Source organism: Anomaloglossus baeobatrachus, chromosome 5 (genome assembly GCF_048569485.1).
Source record: "Anomaloglossus baeobatrachus isolate aAnoBae1 chromosome 5, aAnoBae1.hap1, whole genome shotgun sequence".
Classification (NCBI taxonomy): domain Eukaryota; kingdom Metazoa; phylum Chordata; class Amphibia; order Anura; family Aromobatidae; genus Anomaloglossus; species Anomaloglossus baeobatrachus.
The window spans coordinates 193,546,893-193,566,495 of record NC_134357.1 but is presented as its reverse complement, the minus strand read 5'-3'; positions in this window follow the sequence as shown (position 1 = coordinate 193,566,495).

Here is a 19,603-nt window from a genome sequence, read left to right as displayed (position 1 = left end):
CATTTATTACATTATTATTCAATCTGCTAACCAACATACACATTCTAGACTACCCGATGCGTTAGAATCGGGCCACCTTCTAGTATATATATATATATATATATATATATATATATATATATTATATTAGATTAGTACCACTGCCGTACCACTACCAATGTCACTTTGTCCTGAAAAGAATGTGGCCCCTCAAATTATTTTTTTTCTGTGTGCGGCCCATACACCCAGCTGAGTTTGAGACCCCTGTTTTAACATGTCCCTTTTGTCACATTATTTTCAGGGGTACCATCATTTCTGTCCAGGCCTATTTCATGAGTTTTATTTATTTTTTTTAAATTCTGTGGCAGCATGGTTGAAAAGCAATGTCTGACTTTCATTTGTTCATTTTATAGATTTTTTTTTATTAATACGTTTGTCAGATTCAAGTTATTTCTGTAACCATTGTGGGTTTTTTCTTTAATTAAACGAGGGGTACCAACAATTTTGACAACTTGTGTAGGTATTTTGCAATCAACATTCAAACATAAATAATAACACAACCTTAAGCAAACTAAACTCTTGCTTGACAGTCTCCTGCAAGAAAAAAAACAAATGAACAATCACTTTCTGTGGTTCAGCTGAAGCTCTTTTTCTGTCTTCAACCAGCTCAGACTAACTAGTCTCACAGTAATTTTACCATTTACTATTAGTACTCGTATAAAGTCCTTTGGTTCAAGATAACACGAAGAGTCTATTCAGTCTAGTTAAAGTTCTCTGAAAAGTACATTGCTGGTAGATACCTCTCAGGTTGACTTACTTGTTCCGTAGACAGCAATAAATGTTTCAACACGACAATTCTTGGTACTCTACATGGTTCACCTAATGTATCATCTGTGCAGTTCCTACTTGTCACACTATGACCTATTGTTACTGGTTGGAGTGGACTAAGCCATTGAAGCCATCTTTCTTAGTTAAAGCACTTGGACCAACAACCCCAGGTATCAGGAAAAAGATATGTATCAGGTAGAAGAGGGGAGACAGCCATCTCCTGTCCCCGAGTCTGGCAACTTTTTGCTGGGGGATGTGTATCCAAGTGGGTCTTCCTTCAACCTTTACAACAGTGGTGGTCGTCAAAAGAACCTGAAATGGCCCGTCATATCTTGGTTCGGTGTGTGCCTTCTAAAAGCTGCTTTACACGCAGCGACATCGCTAGCGATATCGCTAATTAAAGCGCCTGCCCCCGTTGTTTGTGCGTCACGGGGAAATCACTGCCCGTGGAGCACAATATCGCTAGGACGCGTAACACATACTTGCCTTCCTAGCGACATTGCTGTGGGCAGCGAACAACCTCTTTTTTAAGGGGGAGGTTTGTGCGCCGTCACAGCGACGTCACACAGCGGCCTGCCAATAGAAGCGGAGGGGTGGAGACCAGCCACATTAACGACACACCCAACTCGTTGCCGGAGGACGCAGAAACGCTGCTGTTCTTCGTTCCCGGGGTGTCACACATAGCGATGTGTGCTGCCTCAGGAACGACGAACAACCTGCGTCCAGCACCAGCAATGATTTTTTGAAAATGAACGACGTGTCAACGATCAATGATTAGGTGAGTATTTTTGATCGTTAACACTCGCCCATAGATGTCACACGCAACGACGTCGCTAACAACGCCGGATTTGTGTCAGAATTCCGTGACCCCCGACGACATATTGTTAGAGATATCATTGCGTGTAAAGCCCCCTTAAGTCCTGGGGATCTGGAATGGAGGAGAAAAGTTAAAGGCATATTTTGGTCAAATGCTTAGTTAGTTCAACAACAAACTTAAAGTATCATAATGTAAAGACAATTGTGAGAAGTACAATCCTAATCTAGGGGCACCTCCAAAAAGGATCTCATAGGGACTTAATTTGGTTGTCCTTGCGGGGCGGGGGTGTGTCTGACAATGAATAGTCCAAGAGAGAGACTCTCATGCCTTGGCTTCTCTGTTTCCTGTGCTGCCTTAAGCAGTTTTGCTTTCAATGTTATATTTAACTTTTCAACCTTCCCACTACTCTGCAGATGGTATGGCAGTAAAAGTCGGTCCTTGTACACTTTCTATGGTCTCCGGGAGCCCATATCTGTACACTATCTCTGTCTATCACCACTAGAACATATTCAAATTTTCCTGAGTGAGGCATGTGCATATGGTTTATCTGTATGCGTTGTAAGTGGTACAGGGGCCTAGGTGTGTATTTCCGAGGTGTCTTCTTTGTTTTTCCGGGGATGGATCAGGCACAAACAAGACATCCTCTAATGTAGTTTCCTGCAGCTGTTGAGAATCCTGGTGCATGAAAATACTGGAGGAAAGGAATTTCTTCAGCTCACCTGCTACCCGGGCTGCTGATCCTTGCGGGTGCCTGGAATCCACCGGTAAGTCTCAACCGGTCAGGAACAGTAGAAAAAGAAAGGAAAGGATCTGGCACAACCTCTTCTAAGATAATAATGCATCTTCATCTTTGACTGATGTGTAGCCCCATGGACCCATCTGGCTATCGTTGGGTATAAAGCCTGTAGTAGGGATGGTTTTCCTTTCTGTAGTATCATCTGTTTCTCATTCATTGTAGCCCCATCCTGGATCCATTTGTCTTTTTCTTCTTTTGAGAATTGCTTCTGGAGAGTCAGGACCATGTTTTCCCAGGACTTTCCAACTGTTTTATTCTCCTCCACGTTGGGATCAGTTAAGGAGCAAAAATTGACTGCTTCCATAGTAAGTGATTACATTGCTGCTTCTTTGGCTGTTTTGTCAGCGAGTGTATTTTGTACAGTTTCCCTTCAGGTTCTCCCAGTGTGGGCCTTAACCTTGATCACTGCGACTCTGTCTGGCAATAGCAAAGATTCCATCAGTTCTTCAAGGTAGATGTTGGCTGTTTTATGCACGACCATCTTGCAGGCTTCAGTGAGACCATGCATCTCTGTTTCTTGTGCAGACAGAGATGTACAGTGCTGGCCAAAAGTATTGGCACCCCTTCAATTCTGTCAGATAATACTCAGTTTCTTCTTGAAAATGATTGCAATCACAAATTCTTTGGTATTATTATCTTCATTTCATTTGTCTTCAATGAAAAAAAAAATAAAATTTGTCATAAAGCCAAATTGGATATAATTCCACACCAAACATAAAAAAGGGGGTGGACAAAAGTATTGGCACTGTTTGAAAAATCATGTGATGCTTCTCTAATTTGTGTAATTAACAGCACCTGTAACTTACCTGTGGAACCTAACAGGTGTTGGCAATAACTAAATCACACTTGCAGCCAGTTGACATGGATTAAAGTTGACTCAACCTCTGTCCTCTGTCCTTGTGTGTACCACATTGAGCATGGCGAAAAGAAAGAAGACCAAAGAACTGTCTGAGGACTTGAGAATCCAAATTGTGAGGAAGCATGAGCAATCTCAAGGCTACAAGTCCATCTCCAAAGACCTGAAAGTTCCTGTGTCTACAGTGCGCATTGTCATCAAGTTTAAAGCCCATGGCACTGTGGCTAACCTCCCTAGATGTGGAAGAAAAAGAAAAATTGACGAGAGATTTCAATGCAAGATTGTGCGGATGGTGGATGAAGAACCTTGACTAACATCCAAACAAGTTCAAGCTGCCCTGCAGTCCGAGGGTACAACAGTGTCAACCCGTACTACCTGTCGGCGTCTGAATGAAAAGGGACTGTATGAGAGAATACCCAGGAAGACCCCACTTCTTACTCCGAGACATAAATAAGCCAGGCTGGAGTTTGCCAAAACTTACCTGAGAAAGCCTAAAACGTTTTAGAAGAATGTTCTCTGGTCAGATGAGACAAAAGTAGAGCTTTTTGGGAAAAGCCATCAACATAGAGTTTACAGGAAAAAAAAAGAGGCATTCAAAGAAAAGAACACGGTCCCTATAGTCAAATATGGCGGAGGTTCCCTGATGTTTTGGGGTTGCTTTGCTGCCTCTGGCACTGGACTGCTTGACCTTGTGCATGGCATTATGAAGTCTGAAGTCTACCAACAAATTTTGCACCATAATGTAGGGCCCAGTGTGAGAAAGCTGGGTCTCCCTCAGAGCTCATGGGTCTTCCAGCAGGACAATGACCCAAAATACACTTCAAAAAGCACTAGAAAATGGTTTGAGAGAAAGCACTGAAGACTACTAAAGTGGCCAGCAATGAGTCCAGACCTGAATCCCATAGAACACCTGTGGAGAGATCTCAAAATGGCAGTTTGGAGAAAGCACTCTTCACATCTCAGGGACCTGGAGCAGTTTGCCAAAGAAGAATGGTCTAAAATTCCAGCAGAGCATTGTAAGAAACTCATTGATGGTTACCGAAAGCGGTTGTTCGCAGTTTTTTTGGCTGAAGGTTGTGCAACCAAGTATTAGGCTAAGGGTGTCAATACTTTTGTCTGGCCCATTTTTGGAGTTTTGTGTGAAATGATCAATGATTTGATTTTTGTTTCATTCTCTTTTGTGTTTTTTCATTGAAGACAAATTAAATGAAGATAATAACACCAAAGAATTTGTGATTGCAATCATTTTCAAGAAGAAATTGAGTATTATCCGACAGAAATGCAGGGGTGCCAATACTTTTGGCCAGCACTATAGGTAGTGGTCAGGCTATCAGCACAGTATCTTCTGTTATCACTGTCATACTCATGTGGAACCGTCCTTTTTGATCTGCATATCTTGATTCATCCACAAAGAGGGTTGTCAGGGTTTTCCAAGGGTGTATCCATTACTGTATCAAACCCAGAGGTCTCCTGACTCATGAGAGCAATGTAGTCATGTAAGACTGCCAGAGCTGACTATCTCTTTCGCCAAGATGTCAGAAGTGGGACATTCACCCTTTGAAAGAGGCAGGAGTGTAGCAGGGTTAAGGACTGTGCACTGGGAGATGGTGAATACTGAAGCTGGGTAAGATCCTGAGTCAGAGACATCCTGAAAATTATAATGAAGCTACAAAAGAAAGAATTGACAAAGGATCTATTGATATCTGGTTGCTCAAATACCATAAGATGTGAATGTTGTATAAAATCTAAAGCTACAAGAATAGCTATACCTAAAGAAAGTGAGCCGAAAAGCACAAGACCCCTTGATTTTGTGCATACTGACATATGTGGACCTATGAAAGTGACTACATCAGGAGGCAATAGATTTATAGTGACTTTTATAGATGACTACTCAAGATACACAGTCACATACTTGATCAAGAACAAAAGTGAAGTTTTCAATAAATTAGTAGACTAAGTGACAAAGTCGAATAACAAGTTTCAGAGGAAGTCAATTGCCATTAGAAGTGATAATGGAGGTGAATTCACAGGATACCAAATAGAAAACTACCGAAGACAAAATGGTATAGAGCATTAAAAGACTGTTCCTTACACACCTAAACAAAATGGGGTAGCAGAAAGGAAAAACAGGACTCTGACTAAAATCATAATATGTATGCTAACAGATTCCAAACTAACAAAGAAATATTGGGGTGAAGCAGCAATGACAGCTACTTATCCACAAAACCTACTTTTTTCTAGAAAACTGAAAAAACCAAGTGTGAATCATTTAAAAGTTTTGGATGTAAAGTTTTTGTCTTTATTCCAACAGACAAACGTTCCAAACTTCAAAACAGATCCATAGAAGGAATATTTGTTGGATACAGGGAAAATTGCAAAGGATATAGAATCCTAGATCCCAAAACAGACAGTAAGGCTATGTGTCCACGTTGCTTTTTACCTGCTTTTTACCTGCTTTTTTGCTGCTTTTTCAACTGCAGCGTTTAATGCCAAAATGGATGTGTTCTGCTTTTCAAGCATAGTCTATGGGAATTTGGGTTTCTTGTGCACACTATGCAGTTCAAAATGCTGCCTTTTTGTGGCAGAAATTTGGCCAAAAACTCTGCTTTGCAGTTCAAAACGCAAATGGGAAAAACAATTGACACGTTGCTTCCTTGAAAAGCAGAGTTTTTGCCCAAATTTCTGCCACAAAAAGGCACCTTTTTGAACAGCATAGTGCACACAAGAAATTCAAATTCCCATAGACTATGCTTGAAAAGCAGAACACATCCATTTTGGCATTAAACGCTGTCGTTGAAAAAGCAGCAAAAAAGCAGGTAAAAAGCAGGTAAAAAGCAACGTGAACACATAGCCATACAGTGAGTAACAGTGTGACATTCATTGAGGATCTAAATGAAGACACAATGATATCACTGAAAACAAAAAATGAGTAAAACAGCAGTGATATAGCTGAAAGAGTAACTGATGAAAAGGAAGTTGAAATTGATAAAAAACAGAATACTGAACGTGAAGAGATACAACTACAAACAGACACAGAACCAAGACATTCAATAAGAGAAAATAAAGGAAAACCACCAATACGTCTTTCAAACAAGGCAAGTACAAGCAAAATTTATGAGCCTACCTCTTGGGAAGACATATCTTGATCTCCTGAAGAAGAAGCTAATAAATGGATAAATGCAACAGAAACAGAAATAAAAAACAAAAGAAATAAAAAAGACTGATGGACAGATGGATCTATGTACTCATATATGTTGATGACATTTTAGTTTGTTTTGAAAAAGAAATGGATAAAGAGGACATGCTAAAAATTCTGAATCAACATTTCGAGGTCAAAGACTTGGGAAATGTGAAACAGTACCTAGGAATACAGATAGAAAGAGAAGATGGAAGTTTCCTAGTTAATCAAAATCACATGATTCAAGACATAATCTAAACATTTGGATTGAAGGATGCAAATACATTAAAGTCTCCAATGGAAACCAATTATCTTTTAAAGATGAATAGCGGGCAAAATGTTTTACCAAATAATGAAGAGTACAGAATGGCAATGGGAAAATTACTGTATCTAGCAACTGTTACAAGGCCAGACATCGTAGAAGCAGTAGGAATTCTGAGTAGAAAAGTGTCAAAGCCAAATAAAAAGGATTGGAATGCCGTGAAGAGAGTAATACATTATTTGAAAGGAACTAGCAACATTAAACTGAAAGTACCTACAAGTGATAAATGCACTTTAACTGGATACATTGATGCAGATTGGGCTGGAGATACAACTGACAGGAAATCTACCAGTGGCTATCTTTTTTGTCTCTCAGGCGGACCAATTAGTTGGACTAGTAAAAAGCAATCTATAGTAATTGTGTCATCAACAGAAGCAGAATATATTGCAGCAGCACATGCGAGTCAAGAAGTTCTATGGTTAAGACAATTGCTAACAGACCTAGGACAACCACAGTTGCAACCAACAAAAATAAATGAGGACAATCAAGGATGTCTTGTTCTTGCTCAGATGGAAAGAGTTAGCCCAAGAACCAAGCACATTGATGTGAAGTATCATTTCATGAGGGATCACCAGGAACAAGAAATGCTGAAATTAGAATATTGTCCAACTGAAGATATGACAGCAGATATTTTTACAAAGGCATTGAATGCTGAAAGACATTAGAGACTAATGAATAAATTAGGTTTAACTGAATAAGTCCTTTTTGTTGAGAAAGGGTGCTGGTATATGCAACAGTTGAGGACTTCTTTGTTTGTGTGAAGGAGGACTTTATGCTGATCTAACAGTAGATGGCGATGTTGTGTAAAGTTTCCTTACTCACTGTATTGTAAACAGTCATTTGTACTTCCTGTTTTTCCTCTTCCTGGTGCATTGCTCAATGACTGTGCATATTTACCTCATGTTTTGAGAAGTGAAAGCTTGTAATCCCATGTAAACTGCTCTGTGAAGTTTCTTCTGCAACTGGGAAGCTAGAAGCTGTGCAACATGTTTCTTACCAGAACTTCTGACCTGATTCCTCTCACCCACCAGTGAATGAATGGGCAGAAGTGAGATGGAAACACAGATAAAGACCGACAAGGGAAATCTAAAACTCTGACACACTGCACACACGCACAAGACTAAATAAAAAAGAGCAGAAACGAAGCGACAAAAGGCAACAAGGGTTAACTCTTCAACTAGTACCACAATCACCAGATAGTCTGGATCACAACACCTTACCAGACCAGCTAAGATAAACTATAGCTGACATAGAAAGAAGGATCTAGCCAGCATATATAGTAAGGGAGCAGATGTAATTGGCTCCCCCACAACCCTGCTGAATGGGTTTGTGTGGGCCATCTTTGTTAAAATTGGATGCTCTGTGGGGGATCTTGGGCAATGTTGGCTGTGGGGATGAATTAGGTAAAGAGGTTGTTCAGGGGCCTTTTTAAATTTTTGTGCTCTGGTGGTGGCTTTTGAGCAATGTTGGCTGTGAGGGTCAACCGGGTAAAGAGGCTGTCCAGGGACTTTTTTAAAAATTGGGTGCTCTGTGGTGGATCTGGGGCAATGTTGGCTGTGAGGGTTAACAGGTTGAAGAGGCTGTTTAAGAGCCTTTTTAAAAATTGGGTGTTCTGTAGTGGATCTCGGGCAATCTTGGCTGTGATAGTCAACAAGGAAAACAGTCTCTGTAGGAGCCCTTTAGAAAATTTGGTGGTCTGTGGGGGAACTCTTTCAATCTTTGCTATGTGGGTGAATTGGGAATACAGGCTACATAGGGTACATTATTTGTTAAACTTGTTGCCTTGTGGGTAAACTCTGCCAATGTTGTATGTCTGCCTGCTTTGAACAATAATTATTTTCAAAATAAATGCCTCGGTCCCCTGAGACACTCACTCAACAGCTTTGCTGAGGCGCCTAAAGCCTAAGTGGCTGGGACTGGTGGTAGCTAGTCTAGCAGGCGTACCACCAGCTCAATCCCAAATCCAGCTACAAGCTTTTTAACTGCAGCAACTATAATATACGCAACAGGACATGAAATATTGGTTCTGTGGGGGAACTGGTAAAACAGGCAGTTTAAGAATCAGTGCCCTGCTGAAAGCACACAGTTGGCACCTGATAACCATGTGCATCTTTCTTAAACGTCACCCCATTGCAAATGAGCAAAGCAGTGTATAACTCAAGATGTTGACCACCTGTCACTTTAGTTTAATGACCACTCCACTGGATGGGGTTGCGTGGCCCATCTTTGTTAAAATTGGGATGCTCTGTGGTGGATCTTGTACAATGTTCCTGTGAGGGTCCACTGGGTAAAGAGGTTGTTTAGGGGCCTTTTTTAAATTTGGTTGTTCTTGAACAGTAAAGGCTGTGAGGGTGAAGCGGATAAAAGAGGCTGTTTAGAGGCCTTTTTAAACATTGGGTGCTTTGTTTTGGATCTCAGGCAATGTTGACTGTGAGGGTCAACAGGGTAAAGAGGCTGTTTAGGGTCTTTTTTAAAAAAAATTGGGTGCTCTGTGGTAGATCTTGGGCAATCTTGGCTGTTAGGGTCAGCAAGTAAAACGAGTTCTGTAGGGGCTTTTGTAAAATTTGGTGGTCTGTGAGGGAACTCTGTCAATCTTTTCTGTGTGAGTGAACTGGAAATGTAGACTATATAGGAGACAATATTTGTTAGACTAGTTGGCCTGTGGGTAAACTCTGCCAATGTTGTATGTCTGCCTGCTATGAACAATAGTTTTTTTCAAAATAAATGCTTTGGGCCCCTTGGACACTCAGTCAATAGCATTGGGGAGGCGCTTAAAGGCTACAAGGGGCTGCTGATAAGTCTTGGGTTTGCGATCTTTTTTTGTTTCTATGGTAACATATGTTCCATCACATGAAAGCCTTATGTGTCTAATATAGGTTTTCAAAATTTTGTGTTTGTTTCTTATGGCAACAGTGTTCTACAACAACAAAATGGTGGAGTCTAATTCGATATTCACAGCAACTGAGAGCAGAGGAGTGATGAAATTCTTGTTTCTGGAAGGAAAGTTCATGAAGGATATTCTTCGTGATATGACACAGACATTGGGGAATTAATGCCCTTCATATTCCACAGTTAAGAATTGGGTTGCCAAACTTAAAGTGGGCCACTTCAGCACCAATGATGAGGAACATCCTGGATGACCTAGAGAGGTTGTTGTTCCGGCCATCATCGATGCTGTGCACAACCTCATACTGGAGAATCGATGACTTTCAGCTAAAGCAATAGCAGACATCATGGTAATTTCCCTTGAACATGTTTGTGTCATTATCCAGGAACATTTGGACATGAGGAAGCTATCTGCAAAGTGGGTCGCCAAATATTTGACAACAGATCAGAGAAGCATGAGAGTGAAAACTTCCCGGTCTATTTGTCAGCGTTTCCAGACTGATAAGAATTTCCTGGATCGACCGGTCACTATGGATGAGACCTAGATTTATTTGCATGACCCTGAAAACAAGCAGTCAAAAAAGTGGAGACACAATGGTTCTCCTCGTCCAAAGTTCAGGGTGCAAAAATTGTTATATTTATGTGAAGCCTTTATCTCTTCAATCAAAGGTAGAGCCGAATATATTCTTTAGAAAAAAGATAAAGAATAAAGAAAAGGAAAAGAAAAATATAAAAAGGGGTAAAAACGAGAAAAAATGACATAAAAAAATGACATAAAAAAATTTTTGGAAACAGATTTTTTTTAGAAAATTAAAAAATAAAAATTGTGAATAAATAAAACAATTGGAAAAACTTTTTGAGAATTTTTTTTTGAAAAACCAATAGAAAGGGAATAAAGATTTTAGCAATTTTTTTTATTTTTTAGCCTTTTTAATGTAAAATTTGATTTCTGGATAGTTTCATATATATATATATATATATATATATATATATATATATATATATGTGTGTGTGTGTGTTGTGTGAAGCCTGTTATCCCTATATTACTGTACAAGTACAATTTTTTTAGCTATTTTAACAATAAAAATAAAATTTGTTTTTTAAATGTTTATATATATGTGAAGCCCTCTATTTATCTATAACTCTACAACTAACGGTAGAGTAATTTACATTCTTATTCACCACTCTAAGGTTCATATAATAGATCTTCTTTTATATAAAAGGAGGGAAGGGGGAGGAGGGGGAGGGGAGGAAGGAAGAAGGAAGGAAGGAAAAAAGAAAAATTTTTTTTTTCTCCTCCCCCTATCTGCAGGATGCATATAAAGCAATAGACAGGCAAGGAGGGTATCCCTGAGGAAGAAACAAGTTGTTTCGAAACACGTCGGATTGGCCCTTGGAGGCCGCCTTACTCAGTGGTGATATCACCCCTCCTGCTTCTGAACGTTCTGTGTCAGATGCCTTGTTGTGTTTGGGACGCCGATGGCCGAGGCGTTCAGCAACAGCATTGCGCCGAGCAGACCGGGGGATCACTCTACAGTGTTGGGATAGACCCTCAAAGTACCCTGCACTGAAGAGCCATACCGAGGTTAGCACAAGTTTAAGCAGATCTACTTTATTCTGCACACTTTGTAACTGGAGATCACTCAGACACAGTTCCAGAATTGCATTCCTGCAAGTGAATGATTTGAAACCAGCCTTAATTTGGTGCCCTCCTGATTTGTACCTCCGGTTACATATGGTCACAGTGAGTGTTCCCTTGGCTGAGAAATATGTGTTTATTTTGATACACCTTGCTAAGGTGCTCCACTGTTAATTCATTTGATTTGTGTATGACCCCAGCAGGAGATCCAAATGCGCAGCGGTAATACTCTGTTAAAAATATACTCTTAAATATATTTTTCTTCAAATACGTGATAAGTCGACTCATGCGACTTGAACTTATCCGTATTTCCTAGGTTCTGCGTGATTTTTATAAATTGTCAATTCCTGATACTTTGCAAAAGGTATTCATTACTTCTTTCCCCCCTTATGCAAAGTGAAGGAATAAGTAAAAAAAAAATCAAGAATGGCTGGCTCTCCAAATGTTAAAAATATACTCTTAAATATATTTGTCTTCAAATACGTGATAAGACGCATGAAAAATGGACTCCAAAATGTGTAAAAAATAAATGTATTTTATAAGTATTTAAAAATGGTTGCCAGAATCAGTTACAGAAAGGAAAAATAATATTCTTCATTAGCTTACGTAAAAAGAGATTCAATCAGTCCATATTAATCAATAGAAATCTTCATTCATCTTTCTTGAGTTCTTGAATGGCCTCATGCTGGAAGCCTGACAGCATATGTCTTCGTGGAGGGCTGCATGGATCCTGGGTCAGTTGGCGACGTGCAGGAGTGAGAGACCCCCTCCCTTGTGTCATGATATATATATATCAGCTGTCCAGACCATATAGGGTATTTCAGCTGAACGCATGTTACATATGATGCAATTACTAGAAGCTTCCAGATGGATAAATATACCATACTATGTCAGCACTTATGTATATTCAATATGGATACCTTAATATTTATTCCTTATAAGAACTTTATCAATAAGCTATGCCCTCCAACATAAACAGAACTGTGAACATATATAATATGTCCTACTATAAAATGTTTGATAACTAGATGTATTAATTTTAATGTTTTTACATACTCTTATATAGTTAAACTTGGAAAACAGGCTCTATTGGGGCCTTTATAAAAAAATGTAGGTCTGTGAGAGAACTCTTCCATTCTTGGCTGTGAGGGTGAAATGTGAAAACAGAGTCATTAGAGTTTATTGTGTCTTAGGCGGAAATCATTTTGACACATGTCCTAACACCGCTGAGGTTTGGTGCACATTGCTTTGTCTGTGTGGCCTTCCCCTACTGGTCCGCTTCCTACTCATCCAGTCAGTATGACACCTGAATGACCAAACTCAGCACTGCCAGGGGGAAACAACAGCAAGCTGTTCTGAGATTCAGCTGTCGGGGTTAAAATTCCTCACCCCCGCAAAAGGAGCTGTGTATGGGCATTTTTTAAATTTTTGCTCCGTGGGGCAACTTTTCCAATCTTGATTGTGTGGGTGAACTGGCAATACAGGCTATATAGCTGCCAATGGGTTGTCATGACAGCGTGTGGTCAGCTGATGAACCCTGTCACTGTCATGACTCACTTCCTGTGAATGCCAGCAAAGCATTTTGGGGTATCATATTGACAGGTCAGTATTACCATTTAGTGAACATGGTGAATAAAAAAACCCCAAAATAATCATGCAGCTTCCCTATTTTTGCAATTTCAATACACTTGGAATTTTTTTTCCATTTTCCGGTACAATAAAAAAGCTCTCATATGGCTATATTGATGAAAAAATAAAAATGTTATGGCTCTTGTAATAATAGGAGGAAAAAATTAAAACGAAAAACAGAAAATCTCCCTGGGGTGAAGGAGTTAAATTTATGCTTTGTGGTTAAACTCTGGCCACTTTGGTTGTGTGGCTCAACTGTGTTAACAGATTATGTATGGGCCTTTTTCAAAATTGTTTGTCTGTGGAGAATCTCTGAAATCTATCTCTGTGGGGTCAGAAAAATTTTAGTTTCTTTATTTACTTGCTATATAACCATAATTGCTATGGTCTAGACAAAATAACTGATGGCACTCCCAAACATGCAGTGTGAAGAGGTGCATAACTGAACATGACATAAAATGACAAAAAAGTCAGTTGCACTCTGAAATGCTAAAGCATGCAAACCATGAATGTAAGAATATAGACATGTATTACTGCTAAAGAAAATCTAAGAATAAAATAAGATATTTAGCATACAAATATGTCCATTTCTATATCTGCCCAGTATCCATGAGAACTCATATCCCATAATACTGGGTACCTACTCTGAACTGAAGCCTCTCTCTGGGTTTAAAAACCTCCTTGTGTATGGGTAAGTAGCAACCTGCTATAGAGAATAAAACAAGAGAGAGGCTTCAGTTCAGTTTAGGTACCCAGTATTATGAGGTAAAAAAAGCCCCATAATGTGTTACCCGATTTCATCTGAACGTGGCAACACCCCACATGTGACTGTACAGTACTGTATGATTGCACCACAGGGCTCATAAGGGAAGGCACGCCATTTGATTTTTGGAGCATAGATTTTCCTAGAATAGTTTATGGACTCCATTTGCAGGGTCCCTAAGTGGCAGAACAGAAGTAATCCCCTCAAGTGACCACATTTTGGAAATTAGACCTCTCTTGGAATTCATCTATAGGTGTTGTGATGATTTAGTCTCTGGAAAAAATCCATGGTGTTAAAAGCAGTGAGCATTGCAGAATTAAAAATTGCACATTGTCCTTATTGTTCTCAGTACATTGTAGTGGCAAGACGTTGTAGCCAGCTCATGCTACTGGAAACCTGCACCCAGTACAGTTATGTGGGTTCTCCTCACTACAATAATGCCAAACATGTCGGCGCTAATGGTGGTTTAGGCACATTATGGGGCTCAGAAGAGAAGGGGGTATTTGGATTTGGGAGCTCACATTTTGCTGAATTTCTTTTTTGAGGATGGGAGCCATAGCGTTTTTCCAGCGCCTTTGTGCTTCCAGTAATGTGGAAGCCCCCGATATTTCCATTAACCGATGACAGACTTGAGTGGGGACTTGTGTTTTTGTGGGTTGAGTTGAATGCTATTTGATGGCAAATTTGGATCAGTTCACATTTATTTTATGATCTATGCTGAGCACTTACATTGGGGTTTCAATCTACGTCTCCAAAATACGTGATTCAGGTGAAACCGGAGATGGATCCTAATGAGGCAGCAGAGTTACTCTGGACTCTGTTTGACCTCTGTTCAGCAGTGTTTGTCTTTTTAAATGTAATCAAAACTGTTGATGATCACACTTTTGTGCATGCCAAAAAAGAGGCGCAAAAAGATTGACTCTGCTGGACCAAAGACCAAACGTGAGGTCAAAGTGACACCCTCTGCCTCATTACAGTGAATGTTCCATTGGGAATTTTGTCTGAATTACGTTTTTAGGGTATGTGCCCACGATGCGCACATGCTGCGTTTTGGACACAGCATGTCTTCTCCTGTGGAGACGCAAGTGTTTGCTGCAGAAACCCACAGCAGCCCATGCCCATGATCAGGATTTGGGGCGCTGTGGATTTTTGCTCTGTTTTCCCAGTGGAGAACACTCACATCTCTGCAAGCATAAATGAACATGCTGCAGCTATGGAAGCTGCGCCTCAGGTCAGTTTTTGCTGTGGAGAAAAGAAGCAGAGTGGGCACAGGATTTCTATAAATCCCATCCACTGTGCCTATACTGTACAATGCAACATTTTAGATGCAGTGAAAACACACTGAGTTCAAAAGCTATTATTCATGATTGTAGGTACGTACCCTTACATGTAATCACAATGTAAGCACTCAATGTAGAACAATATTTTTTATATAATGAGTTGGAGTTTTTATTGGCACCATTTTGGCCATATTCACCCTATAGTGAAGTGCACAAAAAGCACACAATTCAGCAGTGTCTTTAGATGCACAGAAGATAGAGATTTCATAAAATCACATGCACTTTGCTTGGACATGTAGTCCGTGCTCACGTGTAGTGTTAATGTTGGCCTTTTTTTGCTGCATAGAAATTTTGCTGTTTAACTGTCCAAGCAAAGTGAATATGATTTCATGAAAACAGCACACAATCTGCCTCGACACTGCTGAACTATGGAGTTTTGCTGATTTTTTTTCTCTAGACGTTTCTTTGTGTAGCTTAAAAAAATGCATGTAAAAACTGCAGTTACTTTTTTAAGTGCAGAATCATAGCTTTAGTGTACTATAAAAACACTTAAAAATGTGGTCTCCCATCTACACCAATAACACATCAAATAAGTCAGAAAAGGCATAAAAATAAGGCAAAAAATGCCAAAATCAGAGAATATTGTTATTCTGTACTTTGGTGCAGACAACTGTAAAAAACACAGCATTTATGCAATGTGTGGACATGTCCTTACAGTCACAAAAAGCGATTTGTCAAGTAGTGAAGCTACATAAAGATGGGAAAGTTCTGGCTGCTACGACTATGAATTAATGAACAGTCTTGGGCATCTGATGAATTTCTCTCAAAAAATGGGTGTGGCTAGGGGCGTGGGCACAATGTGCCGCATTGCACATGACACATACTTCGTCCCTCTTTCTATTCTTGAAAAGTTTGGAGATAAGCTACTGGCATACAGGTGCATCTCAATAAATTAGAATATCATCAAAAAGTTAATTTATTTCAGTAATTAATACAAAAAGGGAAATGTATATATTATATAGAGTCATTACAAACAGAGTGATCTATTTCAAGTGTTCATTTACGTTAATGTTGATGATTATGGCTTACAGCCAATGAAAACTCAAAAATCATTATCTCAGAAAATTAGAATATTATATAAGACCAACTGAAAAAATGATTTTAACCTCATAAATGTTGGCCTACTGAACAGTATGTACAGTAAATGCACTCAATACTTGGTCGGGGCTCCTTTTGCATGAATTATTGCATCAATGGGGTGTGGCATGGAGGCGATCAGCCTGTGGCACTGCTGAGGTGTTATAGAAGCTCAGGATGCTTTGATAGCAGCCTTCAGCTTGTCTGCATTGTTGTTTTTGTTGTCTCTCATCTTCCTCTTAACAATACCCTATAGATTCTCTATGAGTTTTAGGTCAGGCGAGTTGGCTGGACAATCAAGCACAGTGATACTATGGTTATTAAACTAGGTATTGGTACTTTTGGCAGTGTGGACAGGTGCTAAGTCCTGCTGGAAAATGAAATTTCCACCTCCAAAAAGATTGTCGGCAGAGGGAAGCATTCTCTAAAGCAGCTCTAAAATTTCCTGGTAAACAGCTGCACTGACTTTGGTGTTGATAAAACATAGTGGACCTACACCAGCAGATGAGATGACATGCTCCCCAAACCATCACTGATTGTGGAAACTCCACACTTTTTCCTTCCACTCAACTTTCCATTAATATGCTTGGATACAGCACTCTGTGAACAGCCAGCTTCTTTATCAATGAGTTTTTGTGGCTTACCCTCCTTGTGGAGTGTGTCAATAACTGCATTCTGGACATCTGTCCAGTCGGCAGTCTTCCCCATGATTGTGTAGCCTACTGAACCAGACTAAGGGTTCATTTTAAACGCTTAGGAAGCCTTTGCAGGTGTTTTGTGGTAATTATTCAAATTTTCTGAGATAATGACTTTTGTATTTTCACTGGCTGTAAGCCATAATTATCAAGATTAACAGAAATAAACACTTGAAATAGCTCACACTGTAATGACTCTATATAATATATGTGTTTCCCTTTTTGTATCGAATTACTGAAATAAATTAACTTTTTGATAACATTCATTTTTTTATGTATAAACCTTTATGTAGCTTGTAGAAAACTTTTTTGTTGTTTTAGAGAAATCCATTGATGAAATATTATTCAAATTAATTGCAAATGCAGCTGGGTGGGCAATGCACATGTCTCTCTCCATATTGTCATGCTCCCCGGCTCCCCTGCCACACTCCCCGGCTCCCCTGCCACGCTCCCCGGCTCCCCTGCCACGCTCCCCGGCTCCTTTGCCAGGCGTCCCCCGCTCCACGGCCTCCATGCTCCCTCACCTGCGTCCTCCAGGAAACCCGGTCCCCGGTCCCGGCGCCCATCTGCGATGCTGAGCGCTCCTGTCTCCTGTGAACCGCTCCCTGCTCTGGCTTCTGGCACCCGGGCCTCACGCATGCGCATTAGGGCGCGCGCGCGGTCATTGACCCTCTCTTAAAGGGCCAGCGTCCTCCAACAGGATATTGAAGATTCAGGTGCAGGGTATAGTGTTTGCTAAGCTAGGAGTCAAGTCAGGTCTCCCTGTGCCATTGTCTCGTACTTACCTATCTCTCTTGTAGAGCCGCTCCTGTCTCGCCAACCGGTCCTGACGGTTCCAGAACCTCGAACAGACTGTCCGCCATCTTCTCAGTTCCTACCGTCTCCGATCCCTGGATCCGTGTGGTGACCGACCTCCCCGTTCCGCTGGTTTCGGACCCTGCCTGACATCATCTCGGCCTCCGAACCTGCGCTCCGTCACCCGGACAACCTTCAGAAACTCCGTGGTCCCAGGGACTTCTACACCCACTCCTCTGAACGGACTGTCCTGCTACCCGTAGTGCTTCGGCTACCGGGCACCTTGCCCTCGGTGGGGTGCTCAGTCCAGTGGATCCACCGCCTGGGCCTACCCGTCATCCTGGTCCTAACACATATTCCTCGTCCACCATTTTCCTCCTGTGTATGACTTTCAGGTCACTTTTCATTCATTAACCTGCTTTACCTAGCATAATCTCACACAAGTGTGGTCATTTCCTGGAATGGCATATGCGCAACAAGGTGTTGATGAGGTTTGGAAAGCTGGACTATCATTCTGCAGATGATAATGAAGTATTTAATATCACTAAGAAAAGCTTGTAACTAAACCAAGAGTGTCCTTTTAGTCAAAGCTAGAGGCAGACAGCAGCCGGGGAATTGTGAGAGTGCATTGTCTCACCTTGCTGCACTTGCAACTCATTTCAATAAGATTTAAACAATGGATTTCTCTAAAACAGCAAAATTAATTTGTACAAGAAAGGTGAAGATTAGAGAAGAGCAAATCTTTCAAGTTTGGTTCGCCAAATTTGCCGGTGTTCGCCAAACAGTTCAACAAACTTAACTGAACACCATTGAATTCAATTGGAGGCAAAATCAAACGCTTAAGGGTGCTTTACACGCTGCGACATCACTAACGATATATCGTCGGGGTCACATTGTTTGTGACGCACATTCGGCGTCGTTAGCGACATCGCAGCATGTGACAGCTAGGAGCGACGATCAACGATCGCAAAAACGTCAAAAATCGTTGATTGTTGAAGTCGCTCTTTTTCATAATATCGTTGGTGGTGCATGCCGCTGGTTTTTCGTCGTTCCTGCGGCATCACACATTGCTATGTGTGACACCGCAGGAATGACGAACATCTCCTTACCTGCGTCCACCGGCAATGAGAAAGGAAGGAGGTGGGCGGGATATTCTTCCCGCTCTTCTCCGCTCCTCCGCTTCTATTGGATGGCTGCCATGTGACATCGCTGTGAAGCCGCACAAACTGCCCCCTTAGAAAGGAGGCGGTTTGCCGGCCACAGCGACGTTGCAGGGAAGGTAAGTACGTGTGACGGGTGTTAACAATGTTGTGCGCCACGGGCAGTGATTTGCCTGTGACGCATAACCGACGGGGCGATATCGCAGAGTATAAAGTGCCCTTTAGACAACACCTGTCTTGCTGTACTCTAAGATGTACAATAGCAGTACAGCGCAGTAATGTGGGACTGAGAGGATTCCTGAAACTATCTGAGAAGGTAGTTAGCTGGTAAACCACTAGGGGGCGTAAAAGTGGAGGAAACGTATGAGCAGGGAATTCCCTAGCAGGGGTAATACTAGTCAAGCCCACCAGATGGCAGTAGAATCGTCAGAAAGCCGTGTCAACAACATGAGGTCTTGTAAGTACACAAGGGAAAAGTCTAAACGTAGTCAGAGGGAAGCAAATAGTCAGTAGCCTGGAAATCAGAGCCTAGAAGCGAGGGGGAGTGGGAAGACAAGACAGAATTAAGGTAAACAGATAAGGAACGAACAGGGAAACAGCGGGAGAGACACTGATGGAAACAGACAACAGAGGAGGTGAACAGGTCAGGTGAACACGGAGGTCAGGAGGGGGCAGGGCAGACAACAGGTCACTCAGGAGCAGAACACAGCAGAGCCAGAAATATCACTGGCGAAGTGCAAGAGAAACAGTGCCCTAATAAACCAGCTTGACCTCCAGAACGAGGCAGGAAGGATTAACCCCTAACGTGACCTGCATCAGAAGTGAAACTAAAAAAAAGGCTCA